This window comes from Choloepus didactylus, chromosome 3 (genome assembly GCF_015220235.1).
Source record: "Choloepus didactylus isolate mChoDid1 chromosome 3, mChoDid1.pri, whole genome shotgun sequence".
Classification (NCBI taxonomy): Eukaryota; Metazoa; Chordata; class Mammalia; order Pilosa; family Megalonychidae; genus Choloepus; species Choloepus didactylus.
The window spans coordinates 207,971,069-207,977,219 of record NC_051309.1 but is presented as its reverse complement, the minus strand read 5'-3'; the positions used below and the strand labels follow the sequence as shown (position 1 = coordinate 207,977,219).

The window sequence follows — 6,151 nt, the reverse complement described above, 5'->3', positions numbered from 1 at the left end:
CAACGCCAAGGCTTCTCCCACCTAAGAGCTGCTATAGACGAAGATTTGGCCAGCATTGAAACCTCCATCACCCATCTTGAAAAATCCCTTACGTCCCTATTGGAGGTTGTTCTCCAAAACAGGAGAGGTTTGGATCTACTTTTCCTTAAGCAGGGAGGGCTTTGTACTGCACTAGGTGAAGAATGTTGCTTTTACGCTGACCATTCTGGCATAGTTAAAGATTCCATGACCAAACTTAGGGAGGGAATTGAAAACCGCAAACGTGAGCGAGAAACCCAAGGAGGTACCTCCTGGGGGCTCAACGGAATTCTCCCTTACCTCCTCCCTATATTAGGCCCCTTTATAACCATACTCCTTATAATATCTTTTGCACCTTGGGCCATAAAAAGAATAATACAGCTAGTTAAGGACCAAGTTGATTCTGCCCTAGGCAAGCCTATTCAAGTGCATTATCACCGGCTTCACCTCGCTGACCAAGGTGTGAATCCAGAAAATCTGCCTGCTACCCACCCTTTCGGGTAAGAAAGCCCCCTCCTACGGGAACAGCATATAACTCGAAAGTATGCTTCTAGCTTATGCTATGATTGGTACCGCTGGGTGCGAGGCAAAGCACTGCAAAGGAGGGTCAAAACAATTAAAGGCCATTTTCGACCTCCTTGAGAAGTATGCCTCATTAGCATAGGGGTTTGCTCTGCAAAACATCCCCTCCCCAGAAAAACAGAGCCACAAACAACTTGGGGAATGAGGCCTCTACTTCCCCCAGCAGGTTAATGCCAAAAGAATGCTCGATCAGCATTCTTCCTCCATCCTTTTGAAAAACAAAGGGAGGAGATGTAGAGGGCGATTAAGGTAGCATGCATGAAGTCCACCTTCAGCTATGCTGGAGATGTGCAACATGGCCGCCAGGACTGATACAACAACAGCTTAAGTTACCCTCAGCCTTCTTTACGGAAGTAGTTCGCGCCAAAAGTGCTAGTTCGAGCCAAAAATGCTAACCCTACATCTGCCATCCGCCCTAGCAACAGCAGCCACCAATCCTAGACCGCCACGAGCCCTTGCTAGCCACTTCCCCTTCTCCTAGAGTATATATGCTCTGCCTCTTCAATAAAGTTTTGCAGCTTGATCAGGATATTTGTCTTGCTGTCGTTCTTCGTGTCTCTTGTCCCATACCATTCCTCCCTCACAGGATTTGGAGCCTCCGTTGATCGTCCCACGGGCCTGGACAATACACGATATCCAAAAGTTGGTCCTTCTTTTAAGTCTTTTTTTTTTTTATAATTATTACATTTGGCCTTATGTCTCATATTTACTGGCTCACATTTACCTAGAATTTTGAGCTTAAAAGCCCAGTAATATAAAATGTATTTTCAGAAATTAGGAATCAGAATGTATAGGGTCACATTTTTTATGGTAGATTTGCATGTTATTTTTTTTAATTAACTTTTCGTTTTGAGATAATTGTCAATTATGCAGTTTTGAGAAACAATATAAATATATCTTGTAAAATTAGAGTACAATATCATAACCATGGCACTGACCATGCTACAATACACTGATCTTAGTCAGATTTCCCCAGTTTTAATTGTATTTATTTATGAGTAGGCATATTTATTTCTATGCAACGTTACCATGTGTAGGGCTGTATACCCACCATCACAGTCAACATACTAACAGTTCTACTACCACAAGGATTCCTTGTGCTATACTTTTATAACCACACCCACCTCACCCCTGCCTTCCCCCATTCCTAGTCCCTGGCAATCACTGAGCTGTTCTCCATCCACATAATTCTAACATTTTACGAATGTCTTACAAATGGAATCATACAGTATATAACCTTTTGGAAGTGGCTTATTTCACTCAGCACAATGCCTCTGAACTCTACTCAAGCTGTTGTATGTATCAACAGTTCATTCCATTTTATGGTATGGATCTCCCCCAGTTTGTTTATTTACCCACCAAAAGACATTTGGGTTGTTTTCAATTTGGGTCTATTAGAAATAAAGCTGCTATGAACACTCATATCCAGGTTTTTGTGTGAACTTAAGTTTTAATTTCTCTAAGATGAATGCTCATGAATGAAAACATTGAGTACTATGGTAGTTGCATATTTAGTTTTATAAGAAACTGCTAAACTATTTTCCAGAGGGACTATCATTTTATATTCCCACCAGCAATTATGAGTGATTCTGTTTCTCCCCATTCCCATTTAGTGTTGTCACTATATTTTATTTTAGCACTCTGATAGGTGTGCAGTGATAACTCATTGTGGTTTCAATTTGCCTTTCCATAATGGCTAATGATGTTGAACATCTTTTTATGTGCTTGTCACCTGTATATTCTCTTTAGTGAAATTAATGTTTATGACTTCTGTCCACTTTATAATTGGATTGCTTGAGCTTTTTTTAAAAAGTCAAAATCATTGTTTTTTACTCAATTTACAACTTTGAAAATGACAAATGAAATATGACAATTACCTTATCTGCCTGTCCTGAGTCAATGTAGTTACTGCAGCACTCTGAGTATTATTTTGTGACACACTAGATGGAATCTGGACCATGCAACCTACTGTTAGCTGAGAAGTCACCACAGCATTACACAGTGGGACTGTAAGAATGCTCTGCTTCTGACCAAGAAGAGATGTTTACTGATTGTGCCCATTCAGTATGTTTTGTTGACTCTGCTGAGTTGATGTACTTCGTAAAGTCTGCAGTTGAAACATGCTGAGTTGTGCCAATACATCCAGTATTCATTCCACTTTGAATCTGGTGAGTAGGAACAACCTGGCCTTGCATATTCATAGGTTTAAGTTGCTGGATATTAGATGAATTTACATAAAATTGAACAGAACCAAAATTCAATTCAGGAGTTGACTGTTGTAAAAACATCTGCAGCCCTTGGCCATGGAATATTTGAAGCTGTTCTTGAATTTTTCTTAGTTCTTCTTGCTGCCAAAGAATACTTACCTATATCACCTGAGTCCATTGCTCCAACTGGTCTTTCAGAAGCTGTGTGGCTCCTAATTGAGCTGAAAACTGAAACTGGGACATGCTTGTGGAATTGGTAAATTTGCAGCTTGAGACATCACTGGCTGTGTTAATGACTGATCAACAGACTGGGAATTTATGGACTGACTACCAAATGATGACTTCCTTTGTGCCATCTTTTCATGAACTGGTAAATGCTGCCTGGGAGGAGTGCTAGGCTAGTATCTGTTGTAATCTTTGTCGGTGTTGAGGAAGGGGCTGAGACTGCTGTGTGAGACAATTTTCATGAATTCTGGGAGGAAGCATAAGGGGCTGAGCTGTGATCAAATCTTTCCAATGATATTAACACTGATTGTGTTTATACAATTATCAGACCCAGAATCTTGGCTTTTATAAGGCCAAGTTCTTGTCACCTTTCAGTCTTAACTTCTGCATAACTTGCTATAGTGTGTGTATACAAACAATAAACTCTGGCCTTGAATTCCACTGATGATAAGTGATATAATAACAAGTATGAGGCTGAATCCACTGTTGCCCTTTGGCCAGGAACCTATAATAACATGGTTTGCCAATTCCATATTGCATTAAGTGCTCATGACATTTTGCCAAATTTTCTAGGCCACTGACATGATGGTATTCAGCCTGATGTTTCCAGAACTTCAAACAGCAAATATCCTATTTGTGGGTGGTGTCCAGTGATTTAGAAATAGAAACCTAGATTTACATGTCAGATGTAAATTCTTCATCAGGTTCTTCAACAGTGCACATTTCTTTCATAAACTGAGGTGTAGCCACAAAACAAATTCTATCTTTATATGGCCTTTGTGTACTTTATATAGTCCCTTCAAAACCATTGTGTGCTTAAGTGGATACACTGTTTAAAGATTTGAAATTCCCTAAAGTTTCACATATTCATAGGTGGTTGGTTCCTTTGGGTCTATTGTCGCCCCCAAGCATATGACAACAAAATGCTAATTGATTTTTTTTTTTTTTATTTTACATATTCGTGAGTTAATGAATCACTTTCCAGCAGATGAATAGACAGTATTTAATAAACTTCTAAAAGCTCCTCCCTTGGATAGAATTAAATATACTTTGATCCACAAGATCAGATGATAAATGTTCGAGTAATGAAGTTACACTCAGACACATACATTATCCTTCCATCTGTCATGATTGCTAAAAAAAAAAAAAAAAATCAAGAGCCTCTAACGTTAATTGTGTAAATTCTTCATTAATAAGGAACGTAGATTTCCAGTCCTTTCTAATTTCACTAGCATCTGACTCTGCAGTAATTTCTTTATGTTTTTGTAAACAACCAATTCTCTTCTGTAGAACAGCAGATTCGTCTATCTTTCTAGCATTCCCAGGGAGAATGGATCACAGTTCTTTAATGAGAACTTTAAATTGATCTCTACCTTTCTTTTCAGATTTGTTTCTAGACACACTTTTTTGCTTTGTCTTTATTATTCTCTTCCACCAACCCATCAAAAATACTACCATCAACTCTGTCAATAATCTGTTACCAGGATGAGGCATCACCCTAGGATTAGTACTTGTAAGAATTTCCACCCAACGTTTTTCTGAGCCATGCATACTTTCAGAAACTAAGTACAGGAAGCCACAAGAGCAGCCCAAACAAGCACGGCTGGGCACCATGTGCAGAAGTGCCGAGGGCAGGTGGAAAGTCCCAAAGTGCCCAGTGCAGATGGTGCCGAGCGCAGAGAAAGGCCATCTGCACATGCCCAGGCCATGCACCACCCCACCACCCCGCCCCAAACCCCTATAAAAGAATCACACTCACCCCTCTTGGGCGAGACGGTGCCTTTAGGACATGAGTCCATCCTTCTCCATTCTTCGGCCAAAATATTAAAGTTCTGCTTTCCTTCACCGAATCTGGTTTTGTTCTATTGATGCAGGTGACGCCAGACAGGAGACCCGTTTTGGGAGTCTGGCCCAAAGGTCAGTCACAAATTGAACTCATTTTACAAACAACGTAACATATTACGTTTTCATCTTGTGATAGACATTTGTAGTTCTTCTGTACTTTTTGGATCTTTTGAACTGAGTCTTCAGAAAACTGTATGCCCAACGTATTCTTTCAGAAGGCCCACCATGAGTCTCCGAATTCTCTGAACTCAGAAGGCGTCTAGTGAAACTTCCCAAATTCTAAGAATTCATTTTAGAGCACCGCAGTAATTTTCCACAGGCATCTTACCATGTGATAGAATCCGCTTCTGAATTTCAGCAACTTTAATTTGATTTCAGGAATCAGCATAATACTCAAATGAACTATGACTGTAAAAGTTTCTTTACTTCTTGGGCTTTTCTTTCACTGCGGACTTAACGCCCAAGCCCGCCCCACATGGCGCACTCACTCGGAGCGCCCACGCGTTGGCGCCCAGTTTACCTTCGCGCCCTGCAGGGTTTCCTTTCAATAATCCAGCAGCCCTACAGCCCAGTCGGTAAACGCGCTCCCTCCGGCGCATGCGTCACCACTGACCACGCCCCCCCTCACCGCGCTCCACAGCCGCACCTGCGGGTCCGATAGCGGGAGGAATCTCAGGGAACGCCCCTCCGGTCACCCGCGTTAGGCAGCACGGAGCCATGCGAGGGTATCCTGGGTGCCTGGGGAGACTCCCGCGCCTTTGAGCTACGTGTTGGCGCGGTCTGTGGCCACAACCGTGGTTTTCCACCCTGCGCCTGCGTCTGCAAGGAGCAGGAGGGAGCCAGTTACTCTTTACCGTTGAGTTTTGAGAGTTCTTAATATATTTCAGATATTAGTCCTTATTTTCTCTCATTCTGTAACATGTCTTTTTCTCCTCTTAATAAGGGTTTCCACAGAGCAACAGTTTTTTGTTATTGTTGTTTTGTTTTTTTAATAAGGTCCAGTTTATCTGTTTTTCCTTTTATGGGTTGTGCTTTTGAGGTAAAGTCAGAGAACACCTACCCTAGCCCTAGATTGTGGGGTCTGTGTCTGGGTTCTCGTTTTTGCTTTTCTGTTCCACTGATCCATGTGTCTATACCTCCATGAGTTCCACACTCTTGATTATTATGGTGATATAGTGGGCCTTAATATTGGCAACAGTGATTGCTCCCACTAGATTCCTGTTTCTAATGATTATGTTAGCTATTCTAGGTCTTGTGCTTTTCCATACAATTTT

The 6,151-nt window shown here is 41.3% G+C and overlaps 1 pseudogene; it reads right to left on the bottom strand.

Moving 5' to 3' along the window:
* Positions 1 to 3,396: 3,396 nt before the first annotated feature.
* LOC119530627 lies at positions 3,397 to 5,476 on the bottom strand (annotated as a pseudogene).
* Positions 5,477 to 6,151: the final 675 nt, after the last annotated feature.